At 40.1% G+C, this 20,822-nt stretch overlaps 1 long non-coding RNA gene across 1 annotated transcript; it reads right to left on the bottom strand.

Moving 5' to 3' along the window:
* Positions 1-2,838: 2,838 nt before the first annotated feature.
* Positions 2,839-18,640, bottom strand: LOC130274431 (uncharacterized). The gene is made up of 4 exons (XR_008844376.1): positions 18,492-18,640; positions 15,424-15,573; positions 6,847-7,038; positions 2,839-2,940 (listed from the first exon to the last, which is right to left on the bottom strand). It is a non-coding gene; the product is annotated as an uncharacterized LOC130274431 (long non-coding RNA).
* Between the last annotated feature and the right edge of the window lie 2,182 nt (positions 18,641-20,822).

The raw sequence follows: 20,822 nt of genomic DNA, 5'->3' as shown, positions 1-20,822 counted from the left end.
TCGTTTTTCTTGACTTTGCCAAACAGCCAAGGAGCTAAAAAAAGAGCGAAAAACGCCAAAAGAATAATAAAAAAAAAACGCCAAACTGAAAAATGCCAAGTGGAAATAGAATTTTGTGATATCTCATTGAGTTACAGCTAACATCTTGCCACAGCTATTTTTGGTCGAAAAAACGCCATGCGGCAGATTTGGTGTTGTTCTCTGCGTTTTTTTCCCAAAAAAAACTAATAGAAACTAGCCTAATGGACTTTTTTTGTATTTATTTACTTTTGTAAAAGTATTTATTGTTTATTTATTTATTTGTTTGTTTGTTTATTTATTTTTTTTACCTGTGAATTTTGTAAAATTCTTTAAAATTGTTAAACAACTACAAATAAATAAATACATTTTATTTTTGCCTAAACAAATTGCAAAACTATAATTAAATTATTGTTTTGGTCTATTTTTTACTATTTATTATTATTATTATTGTTATACTCTGGGGAAAAAAAGATCTTATTTGGTTAAACAGCTTTAAAAAATAAAGAAAAAAATATTTAAAATAATATTCTTCAAAAAAGAAAAAAAAGTTAAAAACGAAAACTTTTAAAATGTCATAGAGACATATCAAAAGTTTTAACTGGCCCGTTTTACTGATCGGCCAGGGTCTGGGTGTTCAGACCCCAACCGATCAGTAGACCAATCAAAACTTTTGACATGTCTCTACAAAATGTCAAAAGTTGTTTTTTTGTTCATGACAGGTACATGTTAACTCTTTTTATAGTGTGTGTATTATATATATATATAAGATTTGCTTTGGACTTGATAAGGGATAAGGGAGGAATCCCGAAAGCTTTTCTCTACAAAATGCTGTTAGTCCAATAAAAAAGGTATTACAAGATTATGATTTGCATCTGCATCACTGGACTAATACGGCTACTCAAATGTACTATATATATATATATATATATATATATATATATACATATATACACACACACAAGACAGAGCCAAAAGTTTGGACAAACCTTCTCATTCAGAGTTTTCTTTATTTTCATGACTATGAATATTGTAGATTCACACTGAAGGCATCAAAACTATGAATTAACACATGTGGAATTATATACATAACAAAAAAGTGTGAAAATATGTCATATTCTAGGTTCCTTTTGCTTTGATTACTGCTTTGCACACTCATTCTCTTGATGAGCTTCAAGAGGTAGTCACCTGAAATGGTCTTCCAACAGTCTTGAAGGAGTTCCCAGAGATGCTTAGCACTTGTTGGCCCTTTTTGCCTTCACTCTGCTGTCCAGCTCACCCCAAACCATCTGGATTGGGTTCAGGTCCGGTGACTGTGGAGGCCAGGTCATCTGGCGCAGCACCCATCACTCTTCTTCTTGGTCAAATAGCCCCTACACAGCCTGGAGGTGTTTGCGGTCATTGTCCTGTTGAAAAATAAATGATGGTCCAACTAAACGCAAACCGGATGGAATAGCAGCCGCTGCAAGATGCTGTGGTAGCCATGCTGGGTCAGTATGCCTTCAATTCTGAATAAATTCTCAACAGTGTCACCAGCAAAGCCCCCCCCCCCCCACACACACCATCACACCTCCTCCCCCACACCAGCACACCTGTGAAGTGAAAACCATTTCAGGTGACTACCTCTTGAATCTCATCAAGAGAATGCCAAGAGTGTGCAAAGCAGTAATCAAAGCAAAAGGAAGAACCTAGAATATGACGTATTTTCACACTTTTTTGTTATCTCTATAATTCCACATGTGTTAATTCATAGTTTTGATGCCTTCAATGTGAATCTACAATATTCATAGTCATGAAAATAAAGAAAACTCTGAATGAGAAGGTGCGTCCAAACTTTTGGTCTGTACTGTGTATATATATATATATATATATATATATATATATATATATATATATATACGAAAAACGAGGTGATTTTGCAGCACTACTTAGCTTGATGAAAAAGATAGTCGGGTGCCAGCTCCAAATGAACTTGATCAAAGTCCCAAAATTAATCCATCCAAAGAAATGGTGCAGCACTCCATAAGAAAATCCAAGGTGCAAAAAAGATTTATTCACTTCACATCATAGCATAGCAACGTTTCAGATCACACAGGATCCTTTTTCGAGCTTGAAAAAGGATCCTGTGTGATCTGAAACGTTGCTATGCTATGATGTGAAGTGAATAAATCTTTTTTGCACCTTGGATTTTCTTATGGAGTGCTGCACCATTTCTTTGGATATATATATATATATATATATATATATATATATATATATAAATTAGCTTTTTCATTTTACTAATAACTGTATTAATTTGTTTACAACATTATCCTTAATATTTACAATTATTATTGTTGTCATCATTACTATTATTATTTTAACAATGAAATTCTAGAAAAATTCTCAAATGCTTAAATAAATATAAGAACTAAAGAAAAAAAAAGTATATATATATATAATCCAATCCCTGAAGTCCTTTTGACAAGAAATTTTTGAAAAAAATTGCTCAATGGTTAGACAGCTATACAAAACAAGAAAATAAATAAATAAATAAAACACCATCCCCAAAGTCTTTTCCGCAGCAACAAATCAATCTTGGGCTCACAATGTTGTCTGTAACTGAAGGATAATCAATCAGTTTGAGCATCTGCTTCAGAAAAGGGGCATAAACAAGACAGGGATATACAGCTGCACCCCCCTCCCCGGAGAAGACAGGGACAAAATATGGGGGATGTATGTTAATAACCTGCCGCACCATAAATAAATATACAGAATTTACTCGAGAGGACTGTTAAACTTACTTGCTGTTTTTACATATTAGGAGGACCATGAACTTATACATTTGGCTTCCTCTGGATCAACCCAGCAGAGGTTCAGGTTGAACACGACGGACACTCTTTTTTTCTTTGTTACTGTCAGGAATTGTTCAGTTTTTCTGCTCTGCCTCCACAGGACAAACAAAGTATTACACTGTACTGCCAGATATACAATTGATGTTTACATTTTTCATTCAGTCTGTTTTCCCTTATGTCATATTAACTAATGAATTGTTTTCTAATGTGTATAAATATTAATTATTGTTCATATTAATTGGGGCATCATACAGACAAACCGTTTTGGGAGTCCTTATTTATTTATGCCTGGCCACATGTGCTTCTCCCCCCCCCCCCCCTTTTCTTTTTATTTTATTATTATTAATTTTTTTAAATGGGTACTCCGGTGGAAAACTTTTTTTTTTTTTAAATCAACTGGTGCCAGAAAATTAAACAGATTTGTAAATTACTTTTATAAAAAAAATCTTAATCCTTCCCGTACTTATTAGCTGCTGAATACTACAGAGGAAATTCTTTTCTTTTTGGAACACAGTGCTCTCTGCTGACATCACGAGTACAGTGCTCTCTGCTGACATCTCTGTCCATTTTAGGAACTGTCCAGAGCAGCATATGTTTTCTATGGGGATTTTCTCCTACTCTGGACAGTTCTTAAAATGGAAAGAGATGTCAGCAGAGAGCACTGTGCTCGTGATGTCAGCAGAGAGCTCTGTGTTCCAAAAAGAAGTAAAAATCTCTGTAGTATTCAGCAGCTAATAAGTACTGGAAGGATTAAGATTTTTTAATAGAAGTAATTTACAAATCTGTTTAACTTTCTGTCACCAGTTGAATAAAAAATAAAAATAAAAGTTTTCCACCGGAGTACCCATTTAACATGTCTTATATCATATGTTTTTTATGGGTTTCATTTGGGGTTCTTATTTTTTGTCACAATATGATTTTTTTCTGTTAATAAAGATTTTCTATACCTCACGCTACATATTGTTTTGGTTGTCATTATTGAGGTCCACTGTAGGAGTATATACTCATATGTGTATGGATCTAAGGGAAAGTTTTTCTTAAGATATATTTTGGTCTCTATGCTTGTAGGCTTACGATTTCGGAATAGATATCTGATTGCAGGGGTCCTGCTGCTGGGACCCCCCGTGAACTCTGTGCAGTACCCGGAATTCTTTGCTGAGCTCTGCTCCAGTCTCGGAAATGCTGGTTTTCGGGAAGTCACGCCACCCCCCCCTCCATTCATATCTATGGGATGGGGCGTGACGCTCACAATCAGACATCTTATCTCCAATCCTTATACATGAATGGAGTGTGCGTGGCGTGACGTCACGTCTTCAGTCCCGGAAACTAGCATTTCCGAGACTGGAGCAGATTCTGTGCCAGATACTGCACAGAGATTGCGGGGGGGAAGGGGAGTCCCAGCGGCAGGACCCCCGCGATCAGACACCATATACCCTATCCTTTAGATAGGCGATAAGATGTCTATGGCCAGAATACCCCTTTAAGATTGTATTTGAGAATGTTCCTCTTAAACCAGATGACCTCTTTGAGACATTGGAAGCCAAAATAAGAATTCAGATTTATGACTACTTTGCGAGGCAGAAGATAGAATTATGACTAAAACCTCTTAACTATTATTTTTTTTATCCTGATTGTCCACAAGATTGGATCTACAAAGGTGCTGCACTTATACAAATGTGCCCCAAAGTGGGTGTTCCTGGATCTTTTTGTGGGTGTTCTTCAGTGGATTTTAGATGGGATTAAAGAGGTTATTTTAGGATTAAAATTCCCCCCTTATCACCAGTATAGATGACTAGCTGATCTGTTGGACCCCATAGACCAATGGTTGGACCCCCATAGATCAGCTAGTTATTTAAAATGATCAAAAGAACGAAGACCAATTGTCCCCAGAGTGAATGGAACGGTTTCATTCACTGCTCCATTCACTGTCTATGGGACTTTCAAACAGCGGTGTGCATAGAAGAAAGGGGGCCCCCATAACAAATATAATAATGGGGACTGATTTTGCCCCCCCCAGGACAGAAAGGTCTGGTGCTTATTCCCCTTTGCCTTCCATGTCCCATTGGTCAATAACCCCCCCCCCCCCTCCCCCACCATTAATTTACAGACAATGCAGCTCCCTGGAGGAGTTCTGCACAGTTTATTACCAATAAATAAAAGAATGGGACCAACCAGGATGGGACCTCCTCTTTCCAAGGGCCCCATAGCAGCCACATGGTCTCCCACTATGAGGCGTACAATAGAAAAATGAATGGGACCAACCAGTAGGGGTTCCGCATGGTCTACACTATGGTACGTAAACCCTTGCTTTCAAACATAGCCAATTCGGGGAACAAATGGAGAGGTGGTCAAGCATGCATAGTGCCGCTCCACTCACTCAAATGTGAATTTACTTCTATTCTGCGACCACTGGGACCCCCACAGATCTTTGGAAATCTTTTTTAAATAACCCACTTCACTTTAAAGATATGCCATAGACATGGCTTTTGTAGGTTGATCTCTTTCTAGCCATGGAGGTCTTAAAGCTATAGACCAGTGTTTTCCAAACTGAGGACCTCAAGATGTCGCATAACTACAACTCCAAGCATGCCTGGACAGCCAACGGCTGTCCGGGCATACTTGGAGTTGTAGTTTTGTAACATATGGAGGTCCACAGTTTGGAAGCCACTGCTATAGACCCTAAAATGTCTTACCATAAATCGTAAAATTGTGGTGGACTGATATAGAAGGTATCAGTCAATATGTTCAGCCAACACAGTGCCACCTGCAGGATCAAGACCAAAGGCTAAGAAATCAAATTACCTTTCATTAACCATCAATCGGTGCTGCCTCTTGCACACTATATTTAGCTCAAGCCTTGAAATGTAATTGTGGGGCCTATAAGACTCTCTAATTTATATAGATCCAACATGGATCCTCATGAATTAATTTATTTGTCTTTCAGGGTGACCTCGTCGTCATGTACTGTACGCCATTCCGACCATGCAGAACTTTCAATCACATGGAGTTCTCATAGGAAAAAAAATGGTTAAGTGAATCCCCCAGTGATGACTCCATGATTGATCTCTAGACAGCAACCCTACTGAAGGTCATAGGGGGAGGGGGGGTATATGATTGAGGTACAGATCATCAACAGAGCAATCAATGGAGGGATAGAGAGCCGCATAGAGATGCTAAGTGTTTGCTATTGATTATGCCGTGAGTAGTCAAATTAATCAGCAACTCTATCACTGGCTCGGAGAAAGGATTGATGACCTAAGGCATCTCGGAGGGTGAAGGCCCCGCCCCAGTTCTTGATGCGGATGACATCATTCTGCTCATAGTCCAACTAGGTCAACTGGTGGAAAGATGAACCATAAGAATGGGTGAACCCCCCAATTTCAATACCCATTGATAATATGATATCTTTATCTCTGCTCATGCAAAAGTATTAACCCCCCCCCCCCCATTCTACTTTATTGCTCACCCTTCAGGATTTCAACTCTTAAAGACTGCCTTTCAAATGCCACAAAAAACCCTGAAAGTTAGATGTTACTCGGTACCCAATCCTGGTCATGTACATATAATTTTTATGTGTCTAGCACCTATATTTTTCTTACAAATACCTTCTATATGCTGGTCTGTCATTCTGTGCTCTAAAGGGGGCATGTCCTCACTCAACATGACTCATTTAACTCACTCCCTGAGCCTGCTGTGCTGTGTCTCTTCATCAAATCACTGAAGGCTGCTTTGTAGCCCCTCCTCTCTGTTTACAGGCAGCAATCTGATAGGACAGGAGTGAGCACAGAGGAGTGCTAGTCCCACCCTTACTTACTGGACTTTGTCCCAGCCTGTGCTTCAGCTGGGACAAAGATAAAGCTGCAGCCGGACAGGATTATGTTCTGGATAGTATGGGGACCCCCTAATGGTGTTTTTTGTATAAGCCATGCTTTCAATAAAAAGGAGACAGCATTTTCTTATTAAGTATATTAGAAAGGTTAGTGGGGTACTCAACTGGCTCCAGAAAGTTAAGCAGATCTGTATACAAGTTCTTTTTAAAAATCTTAATCCTTCCAGTACTTATCAGCCGCTCTATACTACATAGGGAGTTCTTTTCTTTTCAAATTCCCTTTTAGTCTGACCACAGTGCTCTCTGCTGACACCTCTGTCCCTGTCAGGAACTTTCCAGAGTAGGAACAAAGATGACCTAAGTAAACACAAAATAAAGTTTTTGAATTTGTTTTAATTCAACGGCATATATGTTATCCAAGTCCTGTCTCTTAATTAAAAAGAAAAGAATAAAAAAGAAAAGAAGAAAGTAATTGCCCCAGTAAGTCAGTTAAATGACTAAAAGAGTCAACCATTGCTATAATATTGATGGTCTACATGGCCAGCCTCCCTGTGTGTGCACATGAGGGCAGCACTCTTTTATGGCCATTATATACCTTGTATATGGTATTTTTTCAGCAGATTTCTGCTCCTCATACCATAGACTTCTATTGCTTGTCTTGCAGACACTGGACAAGGCTGGGCTGATTTTCGAAGACGATTTAAGTAGCAGGAAGGGGAGAGGAAAGAAGCTTGATAACTGGAGAAAGAAGCATTTTTGTCTAATAAGATATTTTAGAAAGTTTCTTATTTTCTCTTGTACTATTAATCTATGCAAAGTTTGATCAAATTTTGCCTATTTAAATACCAGCAGTTGGACCAACACCAATTCCTAGAACTATAGACTTATCACTACCTGCATAACCGTACTAAAGCAGAGGCTTTGAGAAGTACTGTGTTCTGTCACCTGGCTTCTTCTGTGATTCCAATAGGTTACAGAGAACTACTGCTATATTTACCACCCCAAAACTGCTTGTTCCCATAAGATTTTTTTTCTATGACAGGCTTGTAGATTGGTGGGTTGACTGGGGTTTCATGTTCTAGTGATCAGTGGAAGTCTCAAGGTCAGACCTTATACAATCTACCATTTATCACCTATCCAGCGGATAAGAGATATGTACACTACTAGTCTACCCTATACATAAAAGCTATGACATAGGCAAATATAGCCAAGAAAGCAATACTAAAATACTATTGAAAGCAAGTTAATAGCAACCTAGAAACCTTTGTAACCTAAAAAGTCAATAAATCCTGGTTTGAGATCACACGTGACCTTTCTTACACTTTTAGACTGTGGGAAAACTTCAAAATTAATCAAGTGTAAACATTTTCGGATACAAAAAGTCCTTAACATTCATGCAAAAAAAAAAAAAAAAGGTCAAAGTATATTGTACGGGTCCATTGTCATGGCTGAAATGCTGCAAACAGATCATTAACACTGATAAAATAAGGTGTAATTGCGAATAAACACCATCGTGAAACAAAACGCTTCGGCTCAGTAAATATTGACAAAAACAATTACTTTTTTTCCCCCAAAAAGACTCTTTACTTATTCCCCACAATGGACTTTTCAAAGCTAAAAAAAATTCAATTCTAGTTAATCTTCACCCGGAAACACTAATTATACATATCGTGGTTGGTAGAGCAGATCAGCCGCACTCTACACCTTGTATAGAAAAGAAAGATGGAGATTCGGTCAAGTTCATGTTAAAATGTTAATGATTTCTACACAAGGGGCTTAAAGGTAAACTAGAATTTGGAATTGGTCAAGGATTTGACCTGAAATTGTTAAAACTGGATGCCCATTAAATTGATGAAGTCTGTACTTTCCTCCTATGTACTTTGATCTGAAATGAGATTATGGAGAGAAGCTCGATGGTCAATGCTGCCCGAGACGTATCATGAAGGTTGTAATGAATTGGTCAATGGTGAAAGGAGTATTCTAGTGCAGGAACGCTCATCCCCTTTCCAAAGGATAGGGGATAAGTGTCTGATCATGGGGTGTTCAACTGCATGGACCCCCCGCAATCTCCTGCACAGCACCCCAGCAGTCCCCAGGAAGGGACTACCAGGGCGCTGCCATGTATTTCTAAGGGAGAGCCGAAGATACCTGAACTCTGTATCTCTGGCTCTCCTATAGAAATACATGGAAGGGTGTGTCGGGGGTCGACACGCTCCCTTTCTAGCGCCTGCCGGGGTACTGTGCAGGAGATTGCAGGGGGTCCCGGCGGTGGACCACCTACCATGAAACCTTTGGATAGGGCATAAGTGTTGCTGCACTGGAGTATTCCTTTAAGGGGAGAAGCAACTGACTGAGATGTTTCAGAAGATCCTAAGTTTTGCCGATAGCTATTGCACCCGTAAACATGTATTTAGGAGCACATATTTTCATTGGGGGCAAAGAAATTAGTAAGGTCTCCGGAGCATTGTATTGACCAATGGAACTTCAGACTACTTCCTGAGATCTGTCATTGGAAAATGATAAAAAAAGCCTCCCCCACAATAGATTGGTCCACCCAATTTGACAGGTTTGGTCAGAGTTTATCTCACGGGCAAAACCACCTTATGTCTCATATTTCGGATTTATCTCCTATTGACCCGGACTAATCTCACTGGTAAATTGAATGTGAACCTATTCCCAAAAATTTCAATTTTTTTTACATTTCATAAAGACATATTAAGTAAAGGCCCTAAGAGCAGACAACATCAAACTGGGCCTCAATTATGGTCTGTGGTTTCACACATTTATTTTCAGTATCTAAGCCATTTCAATGACTCTTGGGCCTATTACTCAGCCCTGTTTTTTTTTTTTTTTGGGGGGGGGGGTAATGTGTTCAACCAGAGTTGGATCCTATCTCTCAAAGGAGCCCACAAAAGTTTTGCTATCATTCTCTATTTTAAGTACACCCATGATCCACCCTAAGTGCCCTCTGAAGAAGCTGCGGTGAAACGCACATTGGGGTTAACAGTTAGACGACCTTGGACGGTAATAGTTATAAGGCTATGTGCTTTCTATACATACTATTGTTTCATTTCATTGTGTAATTGCTTTAATCCTATAAATTCTCAATTAGAATGGGATTACAGTGATTCTTCCATGACATCTACATGTCCATATATAATATCTATTGTATCCAAGCTTGTATACCTTTATTTTGTACTAGCGTCATTCCTTATGTTTTCCTGCATAGTCTTTTTATTTTTTTTATTTTTTTGCTAATGTGGAATCTGAGCCCTGCTGTTATGTAGGTATACCATTATTGGCTCAATACAACAGGTCAAGACCGGGTTTGTTTTTTTGAAGCCTTTTCATTTTTAACAAAGCAAAATTGTACCATGAAATTTGATCAGATTGAGTAACTATGTTGCAGCGATGTTGTACCTCCAGGCTCAATGACCTAAAATTGTGATGGTTTTCCCAAAATTGGGACCACAGGGTATATTCTTTCACTGTGAAGTGACCTGTGCAACCCAAACCTGGTCGATCCGCATCACCTTTCATCCACAAAACAACCACACGGCAAGGTCCATTGTGCATTGTTGTTTTGTTTTATTTTTGTCTAGTCTATTTTCTACACCTCTCTTGCAAAATTCATTGCTCGGTTGGGACAAAACTAAACCCAGGACCCTCTAGGTCAGTTGTCTCCAAACTGTGGACCTCCCAGATGTTGCAAAACTCCAACTCCCAGCATGCCCGGACAGCCAACGGCTGTCCGGGCATGCTGGGAGTTGGAGTTTTGCAAAATGCGGAGGTCCACAGTTTGAAGACCACTTAAAAAGAGGTCTTGGCACTTTATAAATAATGATGAGCGCCATAGGCCATATTCAAATTCGCGATATTTCACAAATATATGGAGGAATATTCGTCCTATATTGGTGAATTTCGCATATTCGTACACATTTTTCCATGCGAGATTCGTAATGAAACTCGCAAAATGCGCATGCGCGATTATATCCTTCAACTAACTACTTTCCTATTGGTTGCTAGGGATGTTGCTAACCTCTGACAACTGTATTTGCATCCTTCTCATTGGCCCACAAGCTAAAAGAAGGGAGGGATCAGTGTCCTCTGGAAGTGCCGATATTCGTAAATTTTCACATATTCACCTTCTTTGGACCATAAGGCTGGGTTCACATCACGTTTTTGCCATACTGTTTTCAATCCGTTTTTCTAAAGAAAACCGTATGGCAAAAAACTGATGGAACAGTATGGAAAAAAGTAAACCGTATGTGTTTTTAAACAGTATACTGTTTTTAAAAGTGCATACAGTTCCATCAGTTTTTATAGAAAAAAAAACCCATACGTTTTTGAAAATTTTGTACATTTTTAATGGGAGGGGTCTTGGGTGGGGACTTTAGGATTCAAATGCGCATGTGCAAAGTAAAAACATATACGTTTTTCCCGTATGGAACCGTATACATGTGCGTTTCCTATTGACGTCCATGTTAAAAAAAACGTATGCGGCTTCAGTACGGTTTTTAAACCAGAGACAAAATTGTGGTCAACCACGGTTTTGACTCCGGTTTAAAAACCGTACTGCAGCCGCATACGTTTTTTCTTAACATGGACGTCAATGGGAAACGCACATGTATACGGTTCCATACGGGAAAAATGTATACGTCTTTACTTTGCACATACGCATTTGCATCCTAAAGTCCCCACCCAAGACCCCTCCCATTAAAAATGTACAAAATTTTCAAAAACGTATGGTTTTTTTTTCTATAAAAACTGACGGAACTGTATGCACTTTTAAAAACAGTATACTGTTTAAAAACGCATACGGTTTACTTTTTCCCCATAATGTTCCATCCGTTTTTTTGCCATACGGTTTTCTTTAGAAAAACGGATTGAAAACAGTATGGCAAAAACGTGGTGTGAACCCAGCCTAAAAGCTGGAATCAGGGAGGAATGATCACGCTTTATTTACACAATACACATCATTGTGATGTGTACTGTGAAAAAAAAAAAACGAATAAACGAATAATCGTCATAACGAATATATTTAGCTACATTCGAAATATTCTCGAAATCGCAAAGTGCTGATATTCGCAATAAAAATTTGCTATTCGAATATTCGCGCTCAACACTATTTATAAAGTTTCCAAACTTGTTTTGACCAAGTTGGAGATTGGTGACATATTTTAGTTTTCGCTGGAGTTCTCCTTTAAAGGGGCACTCCACTGCCTCGGCGTCCGGTAACATTTAGTTCCGAACGCTGAGTGCGGGCGCCGAAGTTCGTGACATCACAGCCCTGCTCCCTCATGCCACACCCCCCTCAATGCTAGTCTATGGGAGGCGGTAGGGAGGGAGGGACTAGCATTGAGGGGGCGTGGCCGTGACTTCAAGAGCCTCTGGTGCTGCACCCCACGCTCAAAACAAATGGTGGGTGCAGCAGGGAGATCACAGGGGTCCCCACCGGTGGGACCCCCGCGATCAGACATCTTATACCCTATCCTTTGTATAGGAGATAAGATGTCTAGGGGCGGAGTACTAACACCTAACACCTCTGTATATTCGGAGTACTAACACTGACACCTCTGTATATGCTGAATCCTGTCCAGGATCCCAGGATGTTTACGAGATCAGTTCGGTCTGTGACTTTATTTGGTTGTCTGGTCCCGGAAAAGACATCACAGACGGGTGAAGTGACATTGTTTATAGAGGCCGGGGCACGATCTAACAAATTCTTCATGACTCCAGTGTATTTTAGAATAGTTTTCCCCCAGAAATGCGACAGGTGCACATGTTCATTCAGATAATACGTTGAGGTTGTTAAGATAAGAACCATTACTAATGACCATCACCATTACTTAACGCCTTTCCATTTACACAGTACAGCTTAGCGGGAGCCCTGAAAGGTGGAATAGATGAGAGCAATAAAGGCTACATCTGTCCTGAAGGATCTTCTCTGCGCGTGTGAAGAAACATAGGGGGAGATTTATTATAACCTGTGAAGAGGCAAAGTTGCCCAGTTGCCCATAGCAACCAATCAGATCGCTTCTTTCACTTTTCAGAGGCCTTTTCAGAAATGAAAGAAGCGATCTGATTGGTTGCTATGGGCAACTGGACAACTTTTCCTCTGGACAGGTTTTGATAAATCTCCCCCATAGAGTACGTCTCAAATACTCCAGAGTCCGTCAGTCAGGACGAGAAAACTGTAAGGGGCCCCCAAGTAATGGTTCCACCGCAACAACACACAACGGTTGTACTAAAGGGGTACTCCCCTGGAAAACATTTATTTTTAAATCATCTAGTGCCAGAAAGTTATACAGATTTGTAAATTACTTCTATTTCAAAATCTTAATCCTTCCAGTACTTATCGGCTGCTGTATGCTCCCACAGGAAGTGATTTTGTTTTTGAATTTCTTTTCTGTCTGACTACAGTGCTCTCTGCTGACACCTCTGTCCGTGTCAGGAACTGTCCAAAAGTATAGGCAAATCCCCCGAGAAAACCTCTCCTGCTCTGGACAGTTCCTGACACGGACGGAGGTGTCAGCAGAGAGCACTGTGGTCAGACAGAAAAGAAATTCAAAAAGAAAAGAACTTCCTCTGTATTATACAGTAGCTGATAAGTACTGGAAGGATTAAGATTTTTAAATAGAAGTCATTTACAATTCTGTTTGACTTTCTGGCACCAGTTTATTTTTTAAAAATTGTTTGCCACCGGAGTACCCCCTTTAAAGGGGTACTCCCGTGGAAAACATTTTTATTTAATCAAGTAGTGCCAGAAAGTTATACCAATTTGTAAATTACTTCTATTTCAAAATCTTAATCCTTCCAGTACTTATCGGCTGCTGTATGCTCCCACAGGAAGTTCTTTTCCTTTTGAATGTCTTTTCTGTCTGACTACAGTGCTCTCTGCTGACACCTCTGTCCATTTTAGGATCTGTCAAGAGCAGGAGAGGTTTGCTATGGGGATTTGCTCCTACTCTGGACAGTTCCTGACATGGGCAGAGGTGTCAGCAGAGAGCACTGTGGTCAGATAGAAAAGAAATTCAAAAAGAAAAGAACTTCCTATTGAGCATACAGAAGCTGATAAGTACTAGAAGGATTAAGATTTTTATATAGAAGTAATCGAAAAATCTTAATACAATTTAGTGATAAAAAATTTTTGGGATATTAAAATTGGAAAAAAGAATAAATAGGCACTGGTGGACATACAAAGATATAGGATAATGGTAGGACACAAATACATCAAAATATGCAAATATAAGGAGTAAATGCCACAATAGCTGGTAGGATACAAGGGTGATGCCTGCCAAAAATATGCAATAAAGGGTGCCAAACCATACCTACACCTGAACCCTACACCTGGGGTGCAGGTGTAGGTATGGTTTGGCACCCTTTTTGCATATTTTTGGCAGGCATCACCCTTGTATCCTACCAGCTATTGTGGCATTTACTCCTTATATTTGCATATTTTGATGTATTTATGTCCACCAGTGCCTATTTATTCTTTTTTCCAATTTTAATATCCAAATTTTTTTATCACTAAATTGTATTAATAAAGTTGATTTTGTATATTCTATTACTTTGCTGTGTATTCTGTGGTATGGTTCTCTTTTTGGTGTTATAATTACAATTACATACCTTTACCTACTATCTATGTAGGGTTATATTTACCTTTGGTGACAAGAGCCTAGGGAACCAACATGGTCACCTGCTGGATCTGCATATAGGGAGAGATGTGTAACTCCAGGCTGGTAAAGCAGGGGGTAGCTATGGGGACCACCCCTTGGGACCACTTACCCGGCTCCTGACAGCTTTTTTAAAGCTATGATTTTTTTTTCTTATTTGACTATGTTACAGGGGCTGTAAAGTTAGTGTAGTCCATAATATAGTGTCTGTACCTGTGTTTGATAGCTAGTCTTGCAATTCATGTGTGATCTTTTCCTCGGATGTTTGTTTTTAGCAGCATACAAAATTAGGGTTGTCTCTGCTTTTCCCAGGTTGCACTGCAGCCCAAGACATTATGTCACTAGTCAGGGAGCCTGTCTGTGCTTTAATGGGTGAAAGTAAATTGTAGTTTACAGCACAGCACGTATGGAAGGAAGCTCAGCCGTGAAGCAATGGGTAGGGTGGCTGATGTTTGGGAGGGAGAAAAGTGACATCACACTTACAAACAAGGGATCCTGGGACTTGTAGCTGGAGGGAGGGAACTCCAACAGGAAATAACCATTTCACAATAAGAAAACAGCAGCGTTATGGTCGACTCACACCACAGCCATTTAACCCCAAGACAAGCACAGATCCTTTACTATCTGGCAGGTACAAACTAAAATCACCTTATGGTGGAGAACCCTTTAAAAAGTAGAACATAGTATTCCATGTCCCTGCTCACTCATGGTTTAGACATGGGATAAGTTCCCTTTAAAGGGGTACTCCGGTGTAAAACTTTATTTATTTATTTACTTTTTTGAACTGGTGCCAGAAAGTTAAACAGCAGAGAGCACTGTGGTCATGGCAGAAGAGAAATCCAAAAAGAAAATAATTTCCTCTGCAATATACAGCAGCTACTAAGTACTGGAAGGATTAAGATTTTTTAATAGAAGTAATTTAGAAAGCTCTTTAACTTTCTGACATCAGTTGAGTACCACCGGAGTACCCCTTTAATGTTATTTTTTAGCTTTTAGTATTTTTTGGCCCTTTTTTGTGATAAACTTTGCTATTGGGCAGAATTAATAGGTAAGTTAAACTTTTTACCTATTCTGCTGACACCAGCTATGCGTCGTAGATACGGTAATGGGGTTTGGGAGCAGAATCGCCATTCTTCTGAGCTTCTACTTTCAGCATTTCTGCTAAACATTTCACTTCACAACACGGTACACAAATCAATGACTGGAGCTGCAATCCCTGCAAGAAAAGTAATTGTGGAAGAACGTGAAGAAAATGTTTCTGAGGAGGAACAACCTCACCGCACTTATTGGATTTTTTTTTCCCGTAATTTGCTCGGCTCTTGTAGAATAAACAAATAATGGTCTATTGTTTATTTATGACACAATGTAGCGGGAGATGTAATGCGGTTATCAGGAGAGCGGTACTTTACACTACTTCACTGGTTAAGAATATATTTACATGGAATGATGCGGGGCTGAGGGATCTATCTCATATCTATCTATCTAACTATCTATCTATCTATCTCATATCTATCTATCTATATCATATCTATCTATATATCTAGCAACAGAAGAATGCAGCAGCTGCATTCTTCTGTTGCTGTATATTTAGCCTAGTAGCGTGCACCTGTAGGCCAGGTCCATATAATAGTTTGGTATCAACTAAAGTGCTGGCTGACTTATTCTTTGTCTGTATCTATATATCTATCTATCTCATATCTATCACTATCAAATGGTTTATTGCATCAGTGCAATCAGAGCAACGTTTCTGCGACCTTTTCGTCGCCTTTCTCAAGCTCCTTGTGTGTGCTGCTGCTTCTTTGGATTTATCTATCTCATATCTATCTCATATCTATTTATCTCATATCTATCTATCTATCTATCTCATATCTATCTATTTCATATCTATTTATCTCTTATCTATCTATCTATCTCATATCTATCTATCTATCTCATATCTATCTATCTATCTATCTATATCATATCTATCTATCTATATCATATCTATCTATCTATCTCATATCTATCTATCTATCTATCTATATCATATCTATCTATCTATCTATCTATCTCATATCTATCTATCTATCTCATATCTATCTATCTCATATCTATCTCATATCTATCTATCTAATATCTATCTCATATCTATCTGTCTCATATCTATCTATCTATCTCACATCTATCTATATAACTATTTCATATCTATCTATCTAATATCTATCTCCTATCTATCTGTCTCATATCTATCTATCTATCTCATATCTATCTATCTACCTATCTATCTCATATCTATCTATCTATCTCATATTTATCTATTTCATATCTATCTATCTATCTATCTATCTATCTCATATCTATCTATCTATCTATCTATCTCATATCTATCTATCTATCTCATATTTATCTATTTCATATCTATCTATCTCATATCTATCTCATATCTATCTCATATCTATCTATCTCATATCTATCTATCTATCTATCTATCTATCTATCATGATTCATGTTGGTCTTTTCATTCCATATTAATTCTGCAGCACAATGTGTGACCTTCCTTAGCTTTTCTGCAGGATAAGGAGAATGCTGTAGATTTTCATGTTTATCTTTGTTGGTATAATTCTTTTTTACTATGATGGGTCTTGGAGTTTAGCTCCATTAATAACATTTGGTGGACTGATGACACTTTCCATAATGTAAATCCCCTGAGCCGGGCGCCATAGTCCCATTCCCAAGAGTCAAAGTGTTCTTGTTCCTGACCCGGATAACTTCCTGACTATTCTCCCTGGTCTGCTGGCTGCCCTGACCTTTAACCTGACCTGACCTCTGCTTGTCGAAACTTCCTCAGCCATGACCTCTACATGGTGAACTACATCTCTCTACTCCTATGGTGCCGTGTTTGGACACTTCAGCTCTTGCTGTTGCTCGGGATTCCCTGTAATGATGTCCTGATCCCTAGTGGGGTGAAAGGGTGAAGCTTATGGGGCAGTTTAGGGTCCACTCTTCAGTTTGGCCCTACACCAAATCCAAAGCAATTTAGCAGATCTTTTCTCCTGTCGAATTACTTTGTACCACAGGTTTTGTCCAGACACTGAACAAGCAGGGAATGCTGGGAGATTTCAGATGTGTTATGCAGCTCTGGAGTATAATACAAGCTGTGATTCAGTAATGAAGCTTCTTACAATTGTATTTGTGATCTATAAATCATGTGGAACATTGTGGAATATGTACCATAAAAAAATAAATGTAGATGTATCCCCCCGCCGCTGGGACCCCCCACGATCTCCATGCAGCACCCGGTATTCTCTGCCGAGCTGCTGCTCCTGTCTCGGAAACCTCTGTGTTTCTGGGACTGGAGACGTGATGTCACGCCCCCTCCATTAATGTCTATGGGAGGGGGCGTGATGGCCATCACACCCCCTCCCATAGACATGAATGGAGGGGGCGTGACATCACGTCTCCAGTCCCAGAAACACCTGGCTGCCATCTTTTAAAGAGGTCTAAAGCTGGAATACCCCTTTAATGTAACCTTGTAATGACCACCAATCATTTTCTTTTGTTCTACAGCAGTCACCGAGGGGCCATAAGCTAGGCTGCCATCTTTTTATGTCAGATGCCTTGTTGGCTGGCATGGGTCTCCTGTCCAAGGATTGTGAAAGCACAGCGCTAACTTCCAGAACCCGAAAAAACATCAGTTCCTGGCAGTTTACCCCTTACATGCCATGGTCAAATCATGACTGCTGCATGTAACTGATCTGTGGGCCTCTGTTACCCTATTGGCAGCCTGGTGACCAGGTGCTGATGGGTTTTTCTATGACAACCAGGGGCCCCCTAGGCCTGCCATGTATGTGGCAGTATACAGCCCTGCCAGAGGCATAATACATTATACTACAATAGTGTGATTACTATCCGGGCATGCTGGGAGCTGTAGCTTTGCAACAACTAGTAGCACACTGGTTAGGAAACACTGCCCTAAGGGAAACACAAAAACTGACCCTAATACAAGCAACAGAAGGACTCTAGGACCTAGAGACAAAAACATAAACACATACTAAAGTACATACAAAGCAAAATCAAAGAAGAAATACAATGCATACTGGTTATAACTGTAGAAAGTATTGTGATGTCCCAGTACAGGACATGGTCGTGTATTACCTTAGGCCCTGTCAGGTTGAGACCCTCAGTGACCTTAGGGCTCCCCTGCATGGTCTCCCCCTGTTGATTCCAGAATGTTGTGTATATCACTTTAATGCCTAGACAGTCTCCTAATGTATAGATAGAGCAGAAGACATGTGGGAGGTCTCAAGGACCTGTGAGTCTGTCACATGTTATGTTGTCACATGATTTGTTGTTGTTCACCCAGAGAGCACCAGCTTAACCTATGACCTGCAGCTTGACCAATGGGCTTTAGTCCAGCCCCCCACTATATAAAGGGGCGGACATTACAATTCATGCTCTTCTCTTGGGAGATTTCATCTTCTACTGAGCACAGCAACCACCAGAGATCTCAGTACTAGTGATCAGCATCTGGAAGTCCCCAAAAGCTACAGTTATTCCAGTAAGTCTCAAGTCTAAGTCTGCTGTCACTGAAACTAGTCAAGTCCTGCATATAGTCAAGTCCAATCTCAAGTCAAGTTATATTGACTTGAGTAAGTATATTGGTCCAGCAAGCTGCAAGGTCCTTCTGGGTCCTGGCCACCTCTCTGGGAAATCTGGCCTTAGCTGTGAAGATAATTCCACCTGTCTTCTACTCAGTAAAGCCTCCGTTTGACCATAACTGGTTGTGGACTCTCATTTCACTACTAGCAACTGGGATAGCGGAGAAACCGGGTGTGGTGTTCCGGAACTCTAAAACCACACTGGCGTCACGAACACTAGGGGTTAACAACATCTTGCCCTCGGGGTTAATACCATCTGAACCCACCACTCACACCGCTACACCTGTGGTCCCGCCATACACCCGTGGGTCACCACAGTATGCAATATAATCCGCATCACACTGCAAAAGCTATGGAACAGGGAGGCTAACCCATCCTACTCCAAACGCGCCTTGAGCTGAGAAGTCATGATCATCTGATCCAGGGTAATAGATCAGCTGTAAAACACCATATCAGGAGGATTCCCGCTATTCACAACAGTTCCAGGGGAAATAATAATGATTCTGTATTTTATATAGCGCACACAGATTCCGCAGCGCTGTACACTCAAATTGGTCCCTGTCCACATTGGGGCTCACAATCTAGTCCTATCAGTATGTTTTGAAATGTGAGGGGAAATCGGAGTTCTTCGACAGAAACCCACGCAAACACGGAGAGAACATGCAAACTCTTTGCAGATGTTGTCCTTGGTGGGATTTGAACCCAGGACCCCATGGGCCAACTCACAGATAAACCTGTCTTCAAAAAACTCCTAAGCTCCACCTAGTGGTGGTTACAGGCAGGCAGGATTGTATCATGTAACACATAGTGACAGGAAGTAGGGGATCAGAAGAGCTATATTCTATAAAGATATATTTGAAAATGTCATAAACACAAAATGATGAGTTTTACGTTAACAGGTTAAAAGGGTACTCCGGCTCTCCAAAATGTTCAGAACGCTTGGAGCTGGGGGCCGTGATCATGACTTCACGGCCACACGCCCTTGGGATGCCACACCACGCCCCCTCCATTCATGTCTATGGGAGGGGGCGTGTCGTCCGACACGCCCCCTCCAATAGACATGAATGGAGGGGGCGTGACGTGATGTCACAAGGGGTTGTGGCCATGACATCACGTCCACAGAATCAGGAACCCGCTGTTTGTTTAGAACGCTGATGGGGCCCGCCCCAATCAGACATCTTATCCCCTATCCTTTGGATAGGGGTTAAGATGTCTAGCAGCGGAGTGACCCTTTAATAATTCTGATCTAAAAATACTAGAACTTCTGGGTATATAATTTATAAATCTCGTCTCCTCTTCGTCCTGTGCTGCAGTCTGTGTTACTGTATGTTTCCCCACCATGGATCCCGCCATAGATAATGCAATATACGGAGCCGAGCAGAGTCCTGAGTGAATTGTATCTAAGACAAATCTCTTTATATGGCTGCGGATCAGACACTGAAATTAGATTGTAACCTGTTCCAGACAGGAATCCAGCGCACTGTGTTTAGCCCTGGAATAAAACGATATCTCAATTAATGTCATTTCATGTTGTTATAGAAACTGAGATGCACAAGTGACTGTGGGATATCAGCGCCTGCGCGGGAAGGGGAGCAGGAGACATTAGGAGAGATTTATCTAGAGGAAAAGTTGCTGCGTTGCCCATAGCAACCAATCAGAGCACTACTTTCATTTTTCAGAGGCCTTGTCAAAAATGAAAGAAGCGATCTGATTGGTTGCTATGGGCAACTCAGAAACTTTTCCTCTGCACAGGTTTTGATAAATCTCCCCTGATTGTGTGAATGGAAATATTCTGATACAGAATGAATAGGACATAGATCATTGGTTA

This window comes from Hyla sarda, chromosome 5 (assembly GCF_029499605.1).
Source record: "Hyla sarda isolate aHylSar1 chromosome 5, aHylSar1.hap1, whole genome shotgun sequence".
NCBI classification, from domain to species: Eukaryota; Metazoa; Chordata; class Amphibia; order Anura; family Hylidae; genus Hyla; species Hyla sarda.
Note: the sequence above shows the minus strand (reverse complement) of the source record. Positions and strands in the feature narration are given on the sequence as shown.